Source organism: Marmota marmota, unplaced genomic scaffold (assembly GCF_001458135.2).
Source record: "Marmota marmota marmota unplaced genomic scaffold, marMar, whole genome shotgun sequence".
Lineage (NCBI taxonomy): Eukaryota > Metazoa > Chordata > Mammalia > Rodentia > Sciuridae > Marmota > Marmota marmota.
In genome coordinates this window covers 88,792,255-88,816,272 of record NW_026000026.1, presented here as the reverse complement: position 1 = coordinate 88,816,272, position 24,018 = coordinate 88,792,255, and the positions used below count along the sequence as shown (strand labels likewise).

Sequence of the window (24,018 nt, the reverse complement as noted above, 5' to 3'; positions counted from 1 at the left end):
GTTCAGTTCTAATTGTCCATTTCACCTTCTAATTAGTTTTCTTTCTTCCTATATGATACTCGTACTTTTTATTTCCTATATTCATCTTATTACATTGGTTAGGACCTCCTGCAAAATGTCAAGCAATAATTGTGATAAAGTTACTGACACTATTATGATGCCTCCTTTTATGATGTTGAATAGGATATTTGCTGTATGGTTATGGTAGGGAGTCTTTATAAAATCGAAGATGTATCTTGACATTTCTAGCCTAAGAATTAGCAGGCATAAATGTACTTTTTTATAATGTTCTTTTCAGGACCTATTGGAATCTATTGGAGGTATTTAGGGTTAGAGGAAGATTGCAGAGGGAATGCTGAAAGGATTATTAATTTTTAAAAAATTTTGTTTAGTTGCCAATGGACTTTTATTATTTAATTTATTTATATGTGGTGTTGAGAATCGAACCCAGTGCCTCACACATGCTAGGCAAGCGCTCTACAACTGAGCCACAACCCCAGCTCCAGGATTATTAATTTTATACACAGCTAATTCACTCACTTGCAAAGCACCAATGATATTAATTTGGTAAAGTACTTTAAAGTCTCTTCCCTTCTCTAAATATTGTTGGTGTTTGGTAACAGCCTATTTAAGTCCTTATGCTTTCCTAGCAAAAACTAAATCACCCTCACAAAGGATGATTTTAGAATTAAGAGCAGTGATTGGGAGAAAAAAATACAGAGTGTATGAGGATTTTTAGAATTAAGTAGATTTCTGGATCCAGCTTTTCCAAAATAAATACTCAAACTGCTTTTCATGGGGAGGAAATTTCAGTGAGGAAGCTATGTTCAATAGTGGCCATTATTTATGTAAATCCATTCCACTGGGTTAACATCTGGTTAAATATTCCATATTTCCTTAAAAACAATTGGACTTGAACCCATTCAGGGTCCCCCCCCCCCCTTGGAGGTTTTATCCCAGCTTCTTAAGCTTACAACCTTGGTTATCTTTGATTCTTCCAAGTATCTTGCCTCTCCCATCAATAGCAATGACAGGGCCTTTCATTTGGAGAGCATTGTTTTAGAGCTTGCAGATAAAAAAAACTGGGAAGGTTCGTTGCTCCTTATTAATTTTCTTTTAATAGAAGATCTGTGTCCACCCCTCAAAGTTTTCCTATATTTATTACTTAGCAGTTATGTTTCTGTTTTAAATATTAAAAATTTAAGTCAAATTGTAACAAATTCCTTGATAGAAAAGTTTAAAGTTGAAATAGATGTCTCCTCTTCCCTGCTGGGTAAGAGATAAGGCCTGAGAGGTGGTGGTAGTAATTGTGTGGATACTGAGAAATTTTAGTTTCCCATGCTGTGAAAATTTGCTTGTATGTGTGACCAGGTATATTCCGGACTCCAGTTTTGATTTAAACTGATTTGAAGGAGCCCCCTTTTTGGGTAAATTTGCAAGAGTTTGAAAATTGCTTGTATGATGAGAGTTTGTGTGCTCTTTAAAAGTTAATACTTAACAAAAAAGTATATAACCCAGATTGTTAGCCAAACTGTTAAGATACCTTTCTTTTATGTGTTTGTGAAGTGGCTGTTAGACACTTTGTTCCTCATGAATAACAGGTTTTATAATTGTAGAGCCATGATTCATCCATCAACAAATATTAATTGAGTGCTTGCTCTATGTTCCTATTCCAGGTGCTGGGTCTATACCCAGCTGTGAATAATATTTTAGCTTGAAAAAAAAAAGAATTAAAATATATCATGTTTATTAAATATGTAACTAGTAAAACAGTGTATACTTTGTATTTAAAATTTTAAAATGTTACAACAAATTCTAACAAATTCAGTGTCAGGAAGTTTAGAGTAGAAATGAATGGTTCTTCTTGCCTCATGAGATTTCCATGCCCCAAGAGATGAAATATTGGAGGGTGTTCTTAAATATTTTTTCCCATATTATGAAAATATCTTTTTAATGAATAAATGACCAATTTTTACTACAGCCTTTATCCCCTAACATATGGACAGACATCTTTTAGTTTAACATAAATGGGTTGACCTCCAGCCTTCTCCTTGTGACTGTTAGTGAAGGAATCTTTTAATAAGCAATGTACCATAATTTGTTTAGCTGGGTGACTATTTCTGGCCATTGACATTTGTTAATTTTTTAGCAATTATATTTAATGTTAGAATAGGACATCTTTATGTCTGCTTTTTAAAGCATTACTATTTTAAATAATGGTATTATGTACATGCTCTATTAATAATAGTATTTATGTACATGCTTTATAATGTCCATTACTAGGATTTCTGTAAAACATTAAGTAAAAGTGGTACTTTCAGGCTCTTTAATATTTTTACAGATTTTGCTCAGTTATCATTCAAAAAAATTATGCTTAATGTACAAAGTAATTTGCCCTTTTTAAGTGAATTTTTTTGTTGTTGTTGTTTTTTGTGGTTATTTAAACATTTACTGTAGAGCTGCACAGTATTAGTGAAGAATTAAGAGAGAGAAGGATGTTATTCCTTCTCTTAAGGGTTCTCCTTCCACCCAGGAATGCCTTGGGGCACCAACCCTAGGGAAGGGTTAGGATACTATGTCACTTGCTGGAGGCTTCTATTAGGGCCTGAGGGAGGGAAAGAGGTCAATTCTGCTGTGCAGAGGGCATACTTGGGGTGGGGTGCTTAGGAATGCTGACTTTGAAATCTGATTAGCATTTTGCTAGGATCAGGAATTTTAGAAAGAGGAAATGCAGGGCAAAAATCTCATCTCAGGGACAAGGAATTTTAAACTCCCAGATGAAAGAAGTATGAAAGGATACTGCAGATACTGTAGTAGCAAAATGTTACTACAACTAAATTCAAATGTTACTTTCTGGGGAGATTAGTCTTTTATGCCTTTCTCCTCCCCAGTAGTTTACTTGTTTACTGTTCCCTGGTGGACTGTATCTCATAGTGAGGATTCAGCATGTGCCTCTTGAATAATAAATGATTGAATCTTCTAGTGGCAGAAGAAAATCAGCAGAGCAATGATCTTGGGGCATGAAGCAGCTCCGTGGATTGGGTAAGAGGCAAGTGCAGACAAATCTCAAGTAAGTAGCAGGGATTGTGCAAAGTGATTCCAGAAAGAAGTTGGGGAAACCAGGTCAGGAGTCTTGAGAGCTCTAAAAGGAGAAAGAACTTTGCTAGAAAGGGAGCGTGGACTATGACCTCAGGCAGTTAGTCTTCTGAGAGTTTTAAGGAAGGAAGTAACATGACTAGCTTTACTTTTGGATGACTGTCTTAACCAATTTGGTCTGTGGTGACAAAATACCATAAAGCTGGTTAGTTTATACAGAACAGAAATTCATTTTCCTGTGAGAGGCTGGGAAGCAGAAAATGATGGTGTTGGCTGATTCATTATTTGGTGGAGGCCCATTCTCTGATTCATAGATGATGCTTGCTTGCTGAGTCCTCCTGTGGGGGATGAAGTAAAGAACTCCCTTGGACCTATTTTATAAGGGCACTAATTCCATTTAAAGGCCTCTACCCTCATGACTTAGTCATCTCCCAAAGGCTGTCCCTCCTAATACTGTCACTTTGGAGTTAGGATTTCAATTTATGAGTTTGCGGAAGACAGAAACATTCAGACCATGCAGTAAGTGGAGCTCTCATCAGTAAGAGACACTTGCAGATAACCAGGATGGAGAGGATGAAGGCCTGAACATGGAAAGGACAGGATGACTATAAGAATCTCCAGTGCCTAGTAACTGGATATGAGGCAGCAGAGTGATTCCCATGGATACAGATGCCAGTATAGGAATGGAAGCAGGGGTATATTTCATTGGAAGTCAGCTGGGTTTTTTGGTGATAGGTATAGTTCAGAGTATTTAGAGGTCTGGGCTAAAAATACAGCTCTAAGGGATCATTCAGCACAGGAAGATGAAAAACACAGGCAGAGTGAGTAGGGAAAGAGGAAGAGCTGAGGGTAAATCCTGGAACTTGTGTGAGTGAAGAAGTCTTAGCATAGCATCTGTAGGGAGAAAGAAATCCAGATGTGTGAGGCTGGAAGAGAAGGTGTGAGTGTGCTTTACAAGGGGAGAGTGCTGAGTGGTCTTGCGATGTGAGGAGAACAGAATAAGCAAACCAGAGAATAAGCAGGACTTGGAGGCCAGTTGAGGCAAGTCTTTTCCATTTTATAATGCATCATTTGTAAGAATAACAAAACTCAAAACTAGAATTAGGTAACAACACAAAAGTCAAAATTACTAGATTTCAGTTTTCATAGATATAAAATCAAAGCATTGACTTAGGAAGTTTTTCAATTCCGTTTTAAATATCTGTGACTGTCTGCATATGCTGTGCTTATGTTTGGGCCATAACTTGGACAGGCATAGTCCTGAATTCAATAATACTCAAAAGATGAAATCCCGGGCTGGGGATGTGGCTCAAGCGGTAGCACGCCTGCCTGGCATGCGTGCGGCCCAGGTTCGATCCTCAGCACCACATACAAACAAAGATGTTGTGTCTGCTGAAAAAAACTAAAATAAATAAAAATAAATATTAAAAAAAAAAAATGAAATCCCAAAGGATCAAAAGCCCCAAAACCTAAAATAAATACCCAGAGACCCAAATTTCTAAATACAGTTCTGGAAAAATAATTTAAAATTTATTTAAAAGATACTTATTTGCATTTATAAAAAATGGATTTATTTAAGATATATATATATATATATATATATATATATATATATATATATATATATATATATATATACACACACACACACACACACACACACACACATACANTATATATATATATATATATATACACACACATGACAGAACACTCCACAAGCCAAGTTATGCAATAAAATGGGTAAAAAAATGCATATTTTTGTGAGCATAAACATTCCAGTATGCTAACATTTGAATGAGTGTAACAGTTATGAGCAGATTCATAAAGAAATGGGTCAAGAGAAATCTATAAATGCAAGTCAGTATGATTGGTGCACCCAGCTTTTGTGTGCACCCAGCTTTTTATCTGTGATCATCTGAAATACTGAGACAGATAACCTAAGTCTTGACAAGACTGATTAAAAACCACGTGGGTAACTACCACGTGGATAGTCACAGAGCTGGGTTTTGAGAAATTTTATCTTTTATAAATATGGTTTATCTTTCACTAATACCCTCTGGAAACCTCTAATAGATAAACCCCAAATAATGATTTAGTAGGTATTCATTCCATGTAATGTGCTACACCTCTCCTCCTATGACTAAAAATTGACCAAATCCTCCAGAATTCAGCTTTCTACCCCTCTTCTATAACTTTTTTCCCCCAATGGAAATTGCAATTTGGGGAATTTTAGCTTTCATGATTACTAGCTTTTGGGATTGTGATTTGGGTTGTATTTTTTTTTTTCTTTTTTTTTGCCTCTAAGTGTTTTGATCTTTTGGGGATTTGAACATTTGAGATTATAATATTCAGGATTATGATTAGCACTAGTTGTCCTTGTACAAATACATCTTTTTCTTGGGATCTGGAATCTATCAATTGTTTACTTAATATATATCTTAAAATATATCATGATCTTCATTACATAAGGCAACTTCATATATACATTATCGTTGTCTTGTGATGCATGCAGGGATGATTAAAGTTTTAAAGTTTTTAGGGATTAAAATGGAAAAATTGAAAAATATAATGAACCATTATATACCCATTTCTCACCTTCATTATTTTGCAATTCTTATTTTACTCAGCATCCCTCATTCTCTATTTTTTTTTTTTTAATTCTAAAGTCCCCCTACTCCTCACGCCCCACCCCTGTACTGGGGATGCAACCTGGGGACATTCTACCACTGAGCTACATCCCCAACATTTTTCATTTTTTATTTTGAGACAAGGTCTCATTAAGTTTCCCAGGCTAGCCTTAAATTTGCAATATTCCTTCCTCAGCTTCCCAGGTTGCTGGAATTACAGATGTGCACCACCATACGTGGCAATTCTGAAGTATTTTAAAGCAAATCTGAGGCATAATTTCACCTGTAAATATTTCATTATGAATATCTGACAAGTAAAGACTTTTTAAAACATAACCAAAATGTAAATATTACTGTAAAATTGGCAATACTTAATATCATTCAATCCTCAGTTGTTTTTAACATAATTGTATTGCCAATGTTACTTAGAATTAACAGTGATTTACTTTTTATTGTTGTTGCCATTTTATAATTTCACAGATGAGGCTGATAGGTCGAATGAGGGAACCTGGCCCCTTGACCAAGTCTCTGTTTTCATCCTCAGAGTAACTTCTACCTGGTGATAAAATAGTGATAAAAGTTGCAATCATTAGTTTTTTGATTGTGTAGAGAGAGGGCATTTTCTAATGGTAAGGGCTCCCCTTCCCCCTCACAGGGTCTGAGCAGATTTCCTTTCATATCTTATTATTAGTCCTGTTTCTCAGTCAATCCTGTTGCCAAGGGAATTCTTTGTGCTGATTGGCCAAGGCAAGCATTACCTGAACCAATCACCAGGGAAAGGAGAATAGGTTAACCAGATGGAGTTAAAATAGGGAGCCTCTCTGGAGCTGGGAATGTCTCAGTCCATTTTGGCCACCCATCCCCATGGGCACTTATGTGGGAGAAGTGCAGAAGGATGTCAGTAAGACCACAATGTCCACAACAAAATCTTCCCATCACCCATCATAAACATATATGATGAAGGAGGCCTTTGTATAACAAGGACACAGTTGGCACAGTGCCTAATATGTGGTAAGGACAAAACAGAAGCACACATTAAATATTTGTTGAATGATTGGATCAGATATCTCCTTTACCCTTGAGGACAAAAAAAAATACGGTTTGAACAGTAACAAGTCTAGATTGTGCATACATCTAAAAATCAAAATAAGACTGGAGATTTAACTCAGTGGAAGAGCACTTGCCTATCATGCATGAGGCCCTGGGTTTAATCTCCAGCATAATAAAAAATAAATAATTAATAATAATAAAAATAAAAATTGGTACAAGAGGATCAATATTTGCAAATTTGGTGCTTAGAAATATGAGGGCACCATTTATTTTCTTTGAGGTAGAAATGCATTTTAATCTGTTATTTTTTAGTTGTTATTTTCTACTTACCCTAAACTTTTATTTAGAAATAAATTTAGATTTGCAGAAAAGTTGAACATTAGTAGAGTTCCTTTTTGCCACTCACCCAGTTCCCCCATTGTTAGCATACTGCCTTACTGTGGTACATTTGTCAAAATAAGGAAACTAATACTGGTTTATAATTTAAAACTAAACTCCAGACTTTATTTGGGTTTTGCCAGTTTTTCTATTATTGTCTTTTTTCCTGATCCGGGATCCAGTCCAGAATACCACATTGCATTTACTTCAGTCTGCGGTGATCTGATACTTAGTTAGTGTTCCAAGTTATAGCACACGGTGTCTCAAAAATGATCCAGACATATTACTAGAGGTGAACCTGTAGAGAGCAAGTTAAATTTTGGTTATTTCAGATGCTTCCTGGATAATTTTTTGCCATTTGGCAAGAGCTTATTTATAATAGTCCACCAGTTTATGATGAAAAACCCAGGCTAGGCTCAGGCTGTCTGTGTTCAAATCTTGCCTCCTCCATTTAGTCCACAACTGACTTTGGGTAAGCTACTTAATCTCCCAGTTTCTTATATCAGTAAAAGAGGTTAATACTGTAGTACTTACCTTACTTATAGGACTGGTTTGCAAAAATAAGGCAGTGCTTGCAAAGTGCCAGAAAGTATCTCTAGCTGTGTTTTTTATTTATTTCTACTATTTAAGTAGGGACTGCCTTGAAGTTTACTTTTTTTTTTTTAAGCTCTTTTTTAATGTAAGATAATAATGTTAACAAAACTTCAGGAGAAATATTTATGTTATAAAAAATAATAAACCCTGTGCAAAAACTTGCAAGTACTTCAGAGATGACAATTACATGTAACTAACTGGTATTCTTGGTACAACTTTCAAACTGTGTGTTCAATTAAGGTTCAGTTTTGTAGTCTTAGATACTACATATGCTTTTTTTCTTTATGGTCATAAAAGCTAAAATATTTATATAAATAATTAGGCTATACTATAGAGCCTATAGGAAGACATATCTCTCCTTTTTCTCCATTCTTTTCCATCTCCACTGTATTCCTTCAGGACAGAGAAGCTGTCAAGGTCACTGTCATGCTGTCAAGACCTTGCATTCTTATGTAGGTTTTTAGATTTTTGATGGCATTCCTTGTTATTTTGTTTTGTATATTTCTTCTTAAAAATATTTTTAGCTACAGATGGACACAATATTTTTATTTATTTTTTATGTGGTGCTGAGAATTGAACCCAATGCCTCATACATGCTAGGCAAGCATTCTACCACTGAGCCACAACCCCAGCCCTGTATATTTCTTTACTTATTTATTTTTATTGTTGCTTCGCTCCTTCCCTATAAAAGTAGCTATTTATTATAGAACATTTAAACATTTACAGCAGTAGAGACTTATGACCCTTCATAAACTCAGGTTTTGAAATTATGAACTCAATTTTGTTTCTTACTCTTTCTTACTACCTCTTATACAACCTCTCTCATTTCAGTTTGAAGCAAATATTTTCAGATATTTATATATCTAAAACACAAAGTGTGTTAACTTTTCATCTTGGTGACCAAAATACCCAACAAGAACAACTTTTAGCGGGGAAGGTTTATTTTGGCTTACAGTTTCAGGGGTTTAATTCATGGTGGACTGACTCTACTGCTCTGAGCCCAATGTGAGGCAGAACATCATGACAGAAGGGCTTGGTAGAGAAGCACAGCTCCATTCATGGTGGCCTGGAAGCAGGGAGAGAGGGAAAAGGCCATAGGGCAGATACACTCTTCCAGGGCATATCCACAGTGACCCACCTCCTCCAGCCACTCCCACACAGTCCCTGTCTATAGTTACCATCCATCCAGTCCATTCAAACTAGGATGGACTGTTTACAACTTTCATAGTCCAATCATTTCAACTCTGAACATTCCTGCATTAACACAGGACTTTTGGGAGAACACCTTATATACAAACCATAACATCGATTCCCCTTTAAAATATAGCCACAGTGTCATTATCAGAGACATTTAAAAATGAGCAGTAATTCATTGGTATCACAAATATCAATCTATTTTTACCTAAATTTGTTATAAAAGTATGGATGTGGCGTATTTATCAATCTATTTACATTTATCATTTTACGTACAGTTTCATTTATCTTTTTCCAAATTCAAGTCTGTCCTTTTTCAATTGAGAGCTGTGCCATTAATGCAAACCTTTTGTAGTTTTTGGTAACAAGATATCCCTGGCCCTTCTTTTGCATTCCCACCCGAGCTCTGGAATTAGCTATTTTTTCCAAAGATCTTTGGTTGCTTTTATTGTGAAATGATATTTAGAAACACCAGGTATGTACTGAGTTTATGAAATTTCTAGATCTTTTCAGTGGTCAAAGCTAGAATTTCATTTTTTTTTAAAGATAAAATACAGGATAAATTGAGGATAACAGAGTTCTTTCAGTTGTCAACTGTGTCTTTTTTTCTCCCACGCTGGTCTTAGTTCTTAAATTGCTGAGACAATAGAATATTACATGATTAACAATTTACTTTATACCTCATTATACACATAAATGTGTCCTATATATAATACCAGCACAACCATCAATAGCATGATTATTGAATACAGCTTAACACTATTTTTTAAACATATTATTTTGTTCTCAGATCTGTCCTATTGTATAAATGGCAATATTTTAAAATCACTTAGGTTATTCCTTCCTTTCTGCTTATGATACCAACTAATTACTCATTTTCATGCTGTATTTTTAAGGGTTTTTTAAAAATTAATTTTGTGTCAAGCATGGTTCCACATGCCTGTAATCCCAGAGACTGGGGAGGCTGACTGGGGAAGCTGAGGCAAGAGGATTACAAGTTCCAGCCGTTCTGGACAGCTCAGTGAGACCCTGTCTCAAAATAAAAAGGGCTGGGGGTAGAGCTCAGTGGTCGAGCACCCGGGATTCAATCCCCAGTACTGATAATGAAACAAACAAAACAAACACAAAAACAAATAAAACACCAGTACTGATGAGAATGGAGGTGAGCAGGGACTGGTTCTATAACACTGTTGATGAGGCTGATTTGGAGATTAATTTGGCAATATTTATTAAATAAGATATTTACCCTTTGACCCAACCTTCCCACTTTTTGTTCTGTATTCACAAATGTACAAGGATATACATATAAAGTTGTTCGTTGTAGCATTATTTACAATGTCAAGAGAAAATGGCAACAAGTCTTTCAGTTTTTTAATAAATATTTATTGATGACCCATTGGCAGGCTTGCCTAGATTGACAGTGAACACAACAATTAATGTCTGTTTAGACAACTCTTTTTCGAAGAACTTTCATTCTAGTTGAGGGGGGGCATGAATAAACATGATAATTAAATTACATATACTATCTCAGTGATAAGCACTGTGGAGAAAAATAAACAAAGAAAGAGAGATACAGAGTGCTGAGGGGTCATCAGAGAAGCCCTCATTGGGAATATGACATTGTGAAGGAGGTGACATTGTGAAGGAGGTGACATTGTGAAGGAGATGAGTGGTGAGTCCTGCAGTTATCTAGGGCAGAAAGTTCTAGGTAGAACAGCACGTGCAGAGAACAGCGGGTAGGATATACTCAGTGTGCTTTAGGATTAGAACCACTGGGGTTGGAATGGAGGGTAGTAGGAGATGAGATCATGAGTAGCATGAGGAGGGGGAAAATGTGAAGGGAGTGATAGAAGGGGGAGGCATAGTTATTAGACCAAGTGGCAATGTCAGGGTTGGTACAGAAGCAGGGGAGTGATGTGATTCAGCAAGTTCTTACTGATCAACAACCAATTGCCAGACACTGTTCTAGAGGTGGAGACCATAGAAGAGATGAAAGCAGATAAAACTCCCCGTCCTCCTAGAGGTCACCTGTTGGTTTCATGAGTTATGTTTTCAAAGCATCCCTCTCATTTTGGTGTGGACAATAGACTTTCACAGGAAGCTCAGTTAGAAAGCTATTTTTTTTTTTAATATTTATTTATTTATTTTTAGTTTTCGGCGAAAGCTATTTTAATAGTCCAAGTGAAAGACGATGATGGTTTAGGACAGTTCTGTAGGTGGAAGGGGTGGAAGATGGTGGGATTCTGCATAGATTCTGGTGATGGAGTCAAGGGGATCCCCTAAGGAATTGGATTTGGAGTATAAGAAAAAGTGATAGGGGTGACTTTAAGGTTTTTTGTCTGAGAAAGTGGAGGAATATTGGCACTGAATCCTGAGAAGAGGAAGAATGTGGGCAGAGACAATTTTAGGGAAAAGATCAGAAGTTCCATTTTGGGACATGCTGAATTTGAAAAGTTTGAGTGAATATCTGTGGTATTTTGAATGTACCCTGTGGTCCAATGACATTGACACAAAATTAATCATCACAGCCCCACCCTTGTGAATTTGGCACCCATATGAAAATCCTTACACTAACTATACTCAGTCTCCAGAGATGATCCAGGTATCCTACATAAAACCAAAAATGTACTGATCTCTCTCCAAGAATAGGAGGTAGAGTCTTCAGTGATTTTACTCTTTTTCTTATTGACTTTTCTTATTGACCTATAACTTAAGTACTATGGTGGAAAATTAACAATAATTCATTTTATACACACACACACACACACACACACACACACACACATATATATATCTACTATATATCTCTTGTGGTTGTAACTGGTACTTGTAACCACCTTTTATTACTACCCATTCTGTACTTCTTGGGCTGTCAGCAAACACCTTAGCTGGCCAATGCTTCTTTATTTGGTGGAGCAACACAAACCTTCATCCCTAAAGGCTGTAGGCCAGTGGTCGTCATGTCTGAATTGTGTTGCTGTAGTTTTTCATTGTCTTTAATCACAGGGCCTGGTAATATTGTACCATAGGGATCTCCTATGTTGCAGACATATTCTTCCTTACCTCCACTATGGAGTAGTAGCCAATTTCTGCTTGGTAATCAAGATCATTCACCCCAGCTAGCATATAGCAACTTCCTCTTTGTTGATTCCGAGATGTGAGGAGTGTTAAATGGTAAGCAGCAGCCCTAGCTTTCAGTTGAAAAGGATCATTGTTGTGTCCTTTAGTGGACATATTCCTTTCTTTGGAATGTGGCCAGTCTAGCAAGAAGGCATGGGGACAGGAAGGAAAAGTTTTGCTAGTGGGTCACTAGCATAATAATGAGGGTGAGTGGTGCCACTCCCATTTCCACCCATTGATTCCTGGACCTGCGATTGCCAGCTGTGAGAAAAACAGTACCATATATTAGATGCTGATTCATTGTATGTATAGTCTTCTGGAGAACATTGCACCTGCCCTGCAGAACATTCAAAAGCCTGTGGTGCCATTCTGCTAAGCCAGCTGCTTGATGATGTTGGGGAATATGGTAGCCCAGTGAATTCCATGAGCATGGACCCCATTGATTACTTCATTTGCTGCAGAGTGAATTCCTTGTTCAGAAGCATGCTGTATGAAACACCGTATGACAGTGAATAAGGCAATATAAGTCTCCAAATGGTAGATTTTGCTGAGGCATTGTGTACAGTATATGTTTCAGTAAGGTCAAAAGTTCATCCTTTCCTTGGGCATGGTGGCACATGCCTGTAATCCCAGTGGCTCTGGAGGCTGAAGCAGGAGGATCATGAGTTCAAAGCCAGCCTCAGCGATGGTGAGGCGCTAAGCAACTCAGTGAGACTCTGTCTCTAAATAAAATACAAAAATAGGGCTGGGGATGTGGCACAGTGGTTGAGTGCCCCTGAGTTCAATCCCTGGTTCCAAAATTAAAAAAAAAAAAAAAAGTCATCCCTTTCATGGTAGAAGTGGTTTAGTGTACCCTGCCACTAGGTAGCTGGCTGATCACCAGGGGAAAGATACCCTACTGGGGGCTCAGTGTTGACTCTGTTGGCATAACTTCCATCCCCACCACCATGATCACTTTGTTCATGAGTCCACCAAGTGTGACTAGGGTAAAAGGGGGGGCTGGTGTTCATGAACAGATCATTTTATCTACTTGTTTAGTAAAATCCTCCTTGGCATTCTGCATCCCTGACCATTCATTCAAACCATCTGGCCACAGCTCCTGAGTTAGTGCGTGATCACATGTCTGGCTTTGTGTCCTTTCAAGAAAAGTGCACAACAGGTGTACTACCCAAAGTTCTATCCATTGAGAAGATTTCTGTGTTCTACACTTCTCCATAGGTGTCCTGAGGAGGCTCTGTAGTGCTGTAGCTCTCCACTTTTAGATGGCGCCTGCATACTGGGCAGAGCCATCTGTAGACCAAGCCCAAGTCTTCTATTCCTTTGTCAGCTGATTATAGAGAACTACCCATGAGGCCAGGATTGCTGCCTGAGAGAGAGAAGGCAGTGTAGCCAGAGTGGGACCCTTGGCCATTTGGGCTACTTCTTTGTGTAACTTGTGCTTTTAGGGTCTGCTTGTGCTGATCTCTTATGTATATCACTTTTATTTGATGGTGGAAAGCTGATGTCCATGCCCCACTTTACAGTTTAGTGGGTCAGGTAACACCCTGTCCATGATGGATAGCTCAGGTCTCATGGTAACTTACTAGCCCTTGGTTAAGCTTTCAGTCTCCACTAAGTCCCAGTAGAAGGCTAAGAGCTGTTACTCAAAGGGAAAGTAAATTATTCTCAGAAGATATAGAGATTTGCTCCAAAATTCTGAGGGCCTGGGGTGCAGTTCACCTATTGGCAACCTCCCTAGTTGCTACTGACACTTCAAGTACCATTGTGTATGCTGTATCATCTGGCCCAAGTAGAAGAGCCTCTTACATGGCAGTCTGGATCTGTTGCTGAGGCTTCCCTTAGTCTGGACCTCACTCAAAACTGGAACCTTTTGAGGTCACTTGGTAAATGACCTGGAGTAATACACCTTAATGAGGAATATTTTGCCTCTGAAATTTAAAGAGGCCCACCCATATTATGGAGGCCTATTTACCTTAGTCTACAGATTTAAATGTAAATATCCTTCAAACACATTCTTATAGGAATACCCAGAATCATGTTTGAGCAAATATCTGGGCACCCCATGGTCCAGTCAAGTTGACACATCAAATTTACCATCAACCCCCTTCTAAAAGTGAAACATACTTTTCATTTTATTTCTTTCCCTTTTGTTTTAGTTCAGATGCATGTAACATGAGATGACAAGTTTTTATATTTTAATATCTCATGTTTCTTTTAAACAATGTTGTGTTTTTCCTGCAGTTGGAAGGTTTTTAATCAAATGCCTATCTACTAAAATTTGCATCAAACGCATACCTACTAAAGTTTGTATCCTAGTTTTTAAAATGTGATCACAGTGCAGGGAATAAAAGTTATAGAAAGGGTCTGTTTTTCATGTTTATTATCAGTGAACAATTAGATCTTATTGTCAGTAAAAATTGATGACTGCAGCTTCCCAACTATTGAGCCTGCACTAATAAATGCAACAGTTGTTCATAATTTGGTGGTAAATGACCTTTAAGTGAAACCATTTATGGAAGCTGTCCTTGGGGAACAATTTAACTTCCAAATGACACCCATGAGTACTTGTTATCATTTAAATATGCTTCCTTTTGTCAATAACAGAATAACAAATACTGGTTAGATTTCTGATGTTGATTCAGATACCAGGAAACCTGCTGAATAAATTAGTGTGCATTTGATTTATATTGACCAAAATTTTTTACATTGCTGTGTTACAGGTCAAGGTGACATGCATTTAAATGCATTGTAGAGCAAAGGTCACACTTGACTGACATGAATGCTTACACTGTTTTTAATTAACTTTTAAATATTATCTTAAATTCCTTCTCAAGTACCAATTATTAGGAATAGGATTGAAATTAATTTAGGATTATTAGTGGAAACCGTATTTTAAAAGTCCATGATACTAATCTTTCCCATAAAAATTGTTAAAGTATATGATTGCCTTATTTTATCTCATAGTTTGTATGGAAATCAGATGTTTTCTACATCAGACTCTGAATTCATTGTCTGTGCCTTTTCAATTTATGTTTTACAGAATTAATCCAAGATAGCATTGAAAAAAGCAATATAATGGACCGAGTTTTACGTACTACAGGAAGTACTTTATCAAGCAAATACATTTTCTTAGTGCCATGAACTTTTCATTGATGTTGTTGTGTGAATGTGGAAGAGGATTGTTTGCAGGGTGAGGATGTGGATTAATTTTGTCAGCCATTCATTAGTAGTCCAAAGTAGTATATGTTTAGGGAAGCTTTAATCAACACCTGATTTGCCCTTTGAGAGAATATCTTCATGCTGAATGCTGCTGTATTTTTGCATCTAAATATTGCTGAATAAAAAGTGTTTTATTTCCAATGTAAAGTAGCTTTCATTCATGCCCCACGGAGGAATGTTTACATAATTCAAAAGTTTAGAATGGAAAGGCACAATGGTTTTTCTTCTTTCCAACCATGTTGTTAACCACAAAGTATGCTCTGGGAATTGAGGAGAGCCTGAGCTTCGCATTTTAGGAGCTGCCTGTAATCAGAAAGCAGCACAGAGTTCTTCTACTTCAAAATACTTCATTTTAAACTTTTAGAGACATAAACAGTTACCCTCCAAAGCACAGAGGACAACTCTTCATGCCCCTACCCCTGGCAGCAGTCCTGGAATGCCAATTTAGTGTAGGCTACACTGTTGTTTTTAGCCTGTAGCTTTGTTCCAAAGTTTAATGTGTCCACAACAGTATTAACCCCATATTGTCCATGATGGAAAAAGAAGTGACAATATTATGATAGTGAAAATACAAGCGAGAAAAGGAAGTGGAGATGGTAAAATTGAAAGTGGCAGGAGAATGACAATGCATATGGGATGAATCACTCAGTGGAAGGAACAATTCAGAGGGACAGAGAGTCATGCAGTCTTTCTCTTATGTGGACATGCCTATGTGCAGAATTGGGGGAAATGGCTGACAAATGGAAAAACTTTTGGGTGTGAGCACCAACTTCTGGTGCCTGATGCCAAGGGAGAAGGTGGGGAGCATGAGGAAAGGCTCCTTGTCAGTATGGTGGGGCTGCTGTTGGATGGTGCATTGGACAACATCATGAGGAGGGCTAGGGCTTCTTGTGTACAGAGCCATCTGCTAAAGCTCTTTTCCTTGCTGCATATTGGGGTCACCTGGAGAGCGATACAAACTGCCGATACCTCTGAGATTCTGAGGATTCTGGGGTGCGGGTTGAACATCAGATTTTGTTTTGTTTTTGGCTGTGATGGGGATTGAACCCAGGCAGGGCCTTGTTCATGCTTGCCTAATACTCTATCACTGAATTGCGTTTCCACGCCTGCAACAGACTTTTCTAAAAAAAAAAAAAATTGTAGTTGTAGATGAACAGAATGCCTTTATTTTATTTGTTTATTTTTCTGTGGTGCTAAGGATCGAACCCAGTGCTTCACACATGCTAGGCAAGTGCTCTGCCACTGAGCTACAGCCTCAGCCCCCTGCATCAGACTTTTTAAAATAGTCCCTGGGTAATTCTAATAAACAAAGGTGAGAACTACTGCACTAACATGTCCCAACATGCTGTGGAAATCATTAAGGTGGGTTACTTGCCCAGATACATCTTATTAAGATAGTCAGTGATTTTGGACAAACATTTAAAAATACAGATTTTTTTAAGGCTTTGTCCTCAGAGATTCTCGTGTAATTGGGGCCCAGGCTGTTTAAAAGCAGGTGATTTTAATTTGTAGCTAAATATGCCTACTATGGGGTAGGCAACTTACTCTATTTTGAAAAAGATGTCCATATAATATACATTAGCATGAAGGAGAAACATCAGCTTTATTTTAAAGCTTTAAAGGATTGGTCACTTTCTAATTCAGCAAAAGTACATCTGAGACCTGCTTATAAGCAAATGAACTTAAGAAAAGTTTTTTTTTTTTTTTTTTTTTTTTTACTGACCTCAGCCTGTTTGCAGAACTACTATGGAATGTCATTATTGAACTGGAGCCAGATGGACCTGGTTCCACATTCTAGCTTGGTGACAAGTGAGAGAACTCTGCAAGTCATTTAACTTCCCTGAGCCTCATTTCCCAAAAATGTCATGTCATCTTTCTCATAAGGGTCAACTGCTATGTGGGACAGCAATTGTTATTTCTAACACTTCTAATTGAATTTTTAAAGTGAGATTATTATATATTTTACCTTCCTTTCATCTTGTGTGATAATTTTTTCCTTATCTTTGAGTAATTCCATAGTTAATTCACTGCTTAAGTAAATTTTGTAGAAGCAATGTGACTAGATTTTTCCTGTGCTTCCAAGTTATTGAATGACATCTGAATTGTCCCAGTCACTTTGTATGTAAGAAGAAATGAAGAATGGGAATTCTGTAATTAAATAACCAATTGCAAATAAAAGCTATTTATTGATCACTGACTATTTCAATGAAATTTCAACTATTTTTTTTTTTCCCTTTAGGATCCTAACAGCAGTATTCTCAGGCAAAATCTTGCATTCATTGGTTTTCTCCCTTTTCCAGTTTAGGACAGTCTTTTGGAAGAGGCCAGACAGCCAATCCTAAATGTGAAAGTATCTTGGTATATGACTGTATGTAGCCTGGTGGCAGAGGAATGGGTCACTGCCCATTCCTGTGACCTATTCCTGTGTGTTTTGCTCTGAGCAGAAGTAGAACTTTTGACTCCTGACTCATCATAGTTAGGCTCAGCCAGTTTCAGATGAGACCAGTTTCAGTGAATGTCATTTTAACCTAGAGTTTTGTTTTTGAAATGGGTCCCCCTCACCCCAATCAGGATTTGCTTCTTCAGTGAGTAGGGGCTCTAGAAAAGTTCCCTGAAGCTCATCATTCTGTAGCTCAGAGAATTTAAATTCCTAGGGGCAGAGGCTGGCAGTCTATTTAATTGGGAGTGTAGCTCAAAGGTTTGTAGGCTTTGCTGTGGGCAGGTTTACATGCCAGTGCTTCCTAGGTCCTGAAGAGGGGGGCTGGTAGGAAGAGCCAGGCAGAAGTACCAGACAGAAGCTGTAAGAGCTGGCAGATGCTGAGGGCTGGGTGAGGCCACAGAGATGGGGAGCATCTATGGAGATGGAGAAACACTATCACCGAGAATTGTCAGGATTAAAAACCTCTTGAGATAATAGATGAAAGACACCTTGTAGAGTGAAGGCCTGCACTAACCAATAGTTGTTGGTATTCACCTGGGTCTAAGAAGCAGGGGAAGAATAAAAGGGAAGTTCTGTTTGTGACAACCAGGATATGGGAGGCACTCATTCTACCTTTTCTTGTGCCATCCCTACATCAGGCCTGAGGCATCCATTGATTCCAAATCTTGGGATTTGCACTTTGTAGAAGGAAAATACAACTAGGTACTTTTATCCTGTGGGGTAGATTTCTGTGTTTCTGGTGCTGTGAGATTCCTTGCTGCTGGACAGAGTTATTCTCAACTGGCTCAAAGTGTCAGCAGCCTTGCTCACTGGGATTCCACCTGAACTGTGGTCCCAAGAGCCCTGGCTTGGCTGCTTCCAGAGTGGTTCTTCTGAGAGGATCATGCTAGTGCCTGTGGGGATGTTTCTGGTCATGCAAAGGAATCAGAGGTCAGACCTGAAACATGCACAGTTCCTTAGGGGTTAACTGAGGCAACAAAAGAGACTTCTAGTGTTTTCACCAAACTGGGGAGAGGAACTTAAAACAGAAACTCAGCACTAAGGATGGTCTATGGTACAGTGAGTTGTGGTAATTTGAGGAAGTGTTTAATAGGCTTAAATGTCTCATAATATGTCGAGTTAGAAAATAGGAAACATTCTCTTATAAAAATGAGTATAGACAAAAAACCAGGACTGGCCTATTATTAAATAGTGATGGTGAAAAACGATTGGAAAAGTTTGTGTGTGTGTGTGTTTGTATACACTGGGGATTAAACCCAGGGGAGCTCCACCACTGAGCCACATCCCAGTCTTTTTTATTTTAGATTTTGAGACAGGGTCCCACCAAGTTGCTGAGGCTGGTCTCCAACTTTTGCTCTTCCTGCCTCAGCTTCCCCAGCAGCTGAGATCATAGGTGTGCATCACTGCTCCTGGCTCAGACTGTTCTTAAGGAATGTGGGTAGTAAGCACTTGGTTCTGGGATTGGTTATAGTACTTCATTTTGAAAGTGTTTTATAATTTTCAAAATTTGGAGTGTTTTTTAAAATAGAATTTGCTTTATGTTAGAGATATGTTTGTTTTCTTGGCCATTTATAACATTAGTTCATAAAAGTGAGGGATCTTAGTCTTTGCAAGTATCTTAACATTTTGAACTGATTAGTTGCTTAATTAATATATATGTAGTATTGTAAGGCAGTTAATTTTAATGGGTAGTTACATAAAAGATAGATAGGGATCATTAAAGATTAGTATCATTTAACCTCTTGTGTTTCTAGTCCCAACATAAAATGGAAGCAATGCATTTATCTGTTATGAAGCTGTATAAATCAGTGTAATACAGTAAATCAAGTACTTGCCTTCTTAGTGACAGCTACAGGCAGTTGACAACTATAAGGCATAATTCTAGGAGTTTGTAGTTTAGCTCTGCACAAAATTACACAGTACCCATGAAGCCCTAATGAATGCTTTATGGTAATAAATCATATTTAATGGAAATTTTGAGAATGGAATCAGTGAGAAGTAGAGTACCTGGAAAATTTCCAAGAGATGGTGCTTAAGCTGCATTTGGAAGGGTAGGTGGGATTTAGTTATGTGGATGAAAAAGATAGGGCTTCATGAAGCAATGCACCCCCAGTAAAGATATTAAGATATAAATGAGTTAGTCTAGTGGTGCTCACTTGAAATCCCAGCTACTCAGGAGGCTCAGACAGAAGGATCTCAAGTTCAATTTGATCCTGGGCAACTTAGTGAGAACTTGTCTCAAAATTAAACATAAAAAGGGCAGGGGAGCCAGTCACAGTGGCACACACCTATAATCCCAGCAGCTTGGAAGGCTAAGGTAGGAGGATCATGAGTTCAAAGCCAGCCTCAGCAAAAGCAAGGTGTATGCAATTCAGTGAGACCCTGTCTCTAAATAAAATACAAAATAGGGCTGGGGATGTGACTCAGTGGTCCAGTGCCCGAGTTCGGTTCCTGATACCAAAAAAAAAAAAAAAAAAAAAGCAGGGAATATAGCTCAGTGGTAGAGTGCTTGTCTAGCATGTGTGATACTCTGGGTTCAATTCTAGTACTGCAATTAAAAAAAAAGATCTAAATTAACATTATATCATGAAGGATGGGAAGAGAGCAGTGTTGTAGGTACGGGAGGTATATACAGGATGGAAATATTTTGGATACATGGAGCAGAGGTCCCTGAGGAGGATTGCCTGTGTTCCATGTACTCCTGGAAGGTGGGCAATGACCGGTACTGGAGTTATCACAGTCCATTATACTTTTGGTGTGGGTTGCAGGATGGAGGGCACATTTGAGTAAAGAGAATGTATGAGTTGCTTTGGGAGAATTGGAGAGGAGGAGGGAATACCCCATCTCTGGCACTTTTTGAACAGTATCAGGACTACCAGGAGTGTTTCTGGGACCTGCACATCAGGTAAGGGTAAGACCAGAAACCCTGAAATCCAAAGACTTTGTGCAGAAATAATTAAGTGTGTGTGAGATGTTTCTGAACAACATAGTGACACGGAGACAAGGAGAGCATGTTGATTAAACTCACATTGGTGGACAGAACATTCCCAAAGAGGGTTGATTGGAGTCAGCTATACAACATGGCAGGGCCCAGGTTGACAGTCTGGACAAGCAGTATCATGGGACAGACATGTGAATTCTAAAGAGAATATCAGTGGCCTTTAGAAACTGGAATTGGTAGCTAAAAGGAAAAGATAAACTTACAAAAGTCTCTGTCTTCTATCTCATCTCTACTTAACCTCTGCATATAGCACTTCTCCCCTACATTTCTAAACTGCCCACTCCCACCCAATCCCTGGTTGCTAGGACCTGCACACTCATGCTCTAAGTCTCATGATCTTTTGTCTTCAGAGTCTATCCCTTTCTCTCTCTGAAGTTGATTAACTTGGGTTTTCCATGTCTGAACTTGTTCCCGTTTCACTTCCTCCTTATAGCCAATAGTGAGATTTTCACTTTTGCCCCAGATTTTGCTCCTTACTCCATTGTGTCTTCCAGCCTATAAGCCAATGAATGAGGATCCCTGCTGAACCCCTCTCTTGGTGGCCCTTCTTCAGTGGACAAGAGCTCTCAGGCCATTCTCTGAAGAGTAGCTGCTTCATGTACCTGGATGTCCAGTCTGTTGAGATGATCCTTGAGACTCACCCTGATTCTGGCTCTTCCTGGCCAGAAAAGGCAGGGTGGAGGGGCCCCCTGATGGCTGATTCTGGGGGCCTATAATCAGTGCATCCGCCTTGGAGAAAGAATTCCTAGGTCATGAGAGAACATCCTTCCTGGTTGGTGCTGCTTCCTTTTTGTTCACAGAACTATCATTTCTTTCTTCCTTTCCAAGTGTCTGGCTGGTGTTCAGTTGAGGCCCATTGTGCCGTTCTGGGGACCTAGTGATCTCTCTAGATAGGACAGAGAGGTCAGGAAGACTATGTGGAGAAGGAGACTGGGGTGGGGGGTGGAAGGAGGATTGCAGAGGATTAAGGAAGTTGGGGAGAGAGCAAGGACCCTGCCAGATGCTTTGACTATGAGAGAGGGAGAAGGCATAGCAGCAAGACAGCAAAGTGGATCAGGAAAATCATTTTTCTAAATGATCCCAGAGACAGTGAGTACTTCAAAGTCAAGGAGAGGAGGCAGTGATATGAGACCTGGAGGGATCTGAAGAGGGAGGAAGTGTAAGTGGGAGTGAAGGAATTGATGGTGAGGGGTGGGTGCACAAACTCTGTTGTTTGTTGGAGTTGCTTTTCCTGTCAGGGTTTCAGATTCATTCTGATGATTCAGACACACAAAGTTTACAATTAAAGGAGGCATTTGTAGCAGCGTTGTTCAATAGAAATAGAATCTGAACTAAAAAATATGAGCCATATAGGGATTTTCTCATAGTCATGTTAAAAAAGTAAAGAGAGGGAGGTGAAAGGAATTGTAATAGTATATTTTATTTCATTCAGTAAATCCAAAATATTATTTAAAATTTAGTCGATATAAGCATTATTAATGAGATTGCTTATATTATTTTTGTAGTAACCCTTTGGAATTTAGTACTTTCCAAAAAATTCAATTAATAAATGGGCAAATGAACTAAACAGACACTTCTCAAAAGAAACACAAATGGCCAACAAATAGATGGAAAAACATTCAACATCATTAGCAATTAGGGAAATGCAAGTTAAAACTATACTGAGACTTCATCTTACTGCAGTCAGAATGGCATCCCTCAAACATCTGAACAATAATAAAAAAGGTAAAGAAGAATGAAATTATGTCATTTGCAGGAGAATGGATGAAACTTGAAAACATGGTACTAAGTGAAATAAGCCAAACTCAGAAGGTCAAAGGTCTCTCTTATGTGGAAGTTAGAGAGGAAAACGGAAAAGAATTGGGTCAGACAAAGGGGAATAAAGGGAAGGGAAAAAGGATGGGAATAGAAAGACAGTAGAATGCATTGGACAAAACTTTCCTATCCTTATTTATGAATAAGGGGAACTCCATATCATGTGTAACCACAAGAATGGGATCCTAATTAGAATAAGTTATGTCCCATGTATGTATAATATGCCAAAATACACGTTGTTTTCATGTATATCTAAAAACAACAAATAAAAAAGAAAAGAAAGGCAATGGGAGGATCTCATGAAAATTGAAGGGAGATCAGTAGAGGAAGGAGACCAGGGGGAGGAAGGAAGGAAGAGAAGGAGAAAATACTGAGGAATGATATAGGCCAAATTACATTGTTATATTGTGTGTATGTACAAAAGTGTAGCAACAAATCTCACCATTAGGTAAATTTAAAAGGATGTGGGAGTGTTGCGCCAGTGGTAGAGTGCCCCCTGGGTTAAATCTCTGGTACCACCAAAAAAAAAAAAAATGTATCTGAAAGATGAGACTGTTAGAATGAACTGGGGGTGGGCAGGGGACAAGGAAAGTAGAAACTCTATGAAAGCTATTGCCTATATGACCTTTATCTGTTGGTCAGTGCCCCATTTTTCAAATTAGCTTTTACAAAAACCAGATCGTTGGCTCACATCACCTAGAGAGGGTGCATGCACCTGCTTGTGTGCTTACATCCAGCTCAACCCTTCTAATGGAGCCCGGAGTTGATTTTTTGAGTGTAGGAGTAGAAAATGGACCTGATAAAAATGTTTAGTCTGCAAGACCTCGTTTTATTTATCATATCAGAAAAGAACAATGTTTTGTTGTGTTGTGGTCAAAATAGAAGCCGACCTTGCTTGTTCACAAAAGCTCAAATCCTAGAGATAAGGGGGGCAAAATAATAGAGTACAATGGAAAGAGTAGAGTGTAATTATTTGTAGCTTGTCAAGTGAAGCCCTTTCAAGCCCCAAGTGATTCAAATCTGGGAACTCTGCACAATTCTGTAAACTAACCACAATCAGCATCAGAGAAATCTCCTCTGGCCTACAGACAGCGCTGAAATTGCATCAGTTTGTCATGCACTGAGCATGCCAGCCTCACACAATATCATTTGGTTGCAAATAGGCCTGGCCCCAAAGCCCTGAAACACATTCTGTGGTATCTGACTCTTGGCCTGTGATTTGTCATGTCCCTGCTGCTATCAGTGTATAGTAATTTTAATAGATTCTGATGGTTTCCTTGTAGAAACACAGGATGCATCTGGTTTGGACAGAGGACATGGGAAAGACTTTTGACCAAAGACAACAGGAGAGTGCAGAAAAATTGGAGATTCATTTTTGTTTCATTAAAAATTAGTTTTAGGATATAGAGTTGTGTTTTCTGATTAAAACTTCTCTGCACAATTTAATAACTATAAAAACAGTGTTGTCCCCCCCCCCCCCC

At 38.3% G+C, this 24,018-nt stretch overlaps 1 protein-coding gene across 1 annotated transcript in view; it reads left to right on the top strand.

Annotated features, from left to right (window-relative positions):
* The first annotated feature begins 2,308 nt into the window (after positions 1–2,308).
* Snx24 (sorting nexin 24) overlaps positions 2,309–24,018 on the top strand; it is a 147,303-nt gene continuing 125,593 nt past the window's right edge. Inside the window, exon 1 of the mRNA XM_048811844.1 lies at positions 2,309–3,070. The gene's annotated coding sequence lies outside the window, so the exon portion shown is untranslated. The remainder of the gene's footprint in view (positions 3,071–24,018) is intronic.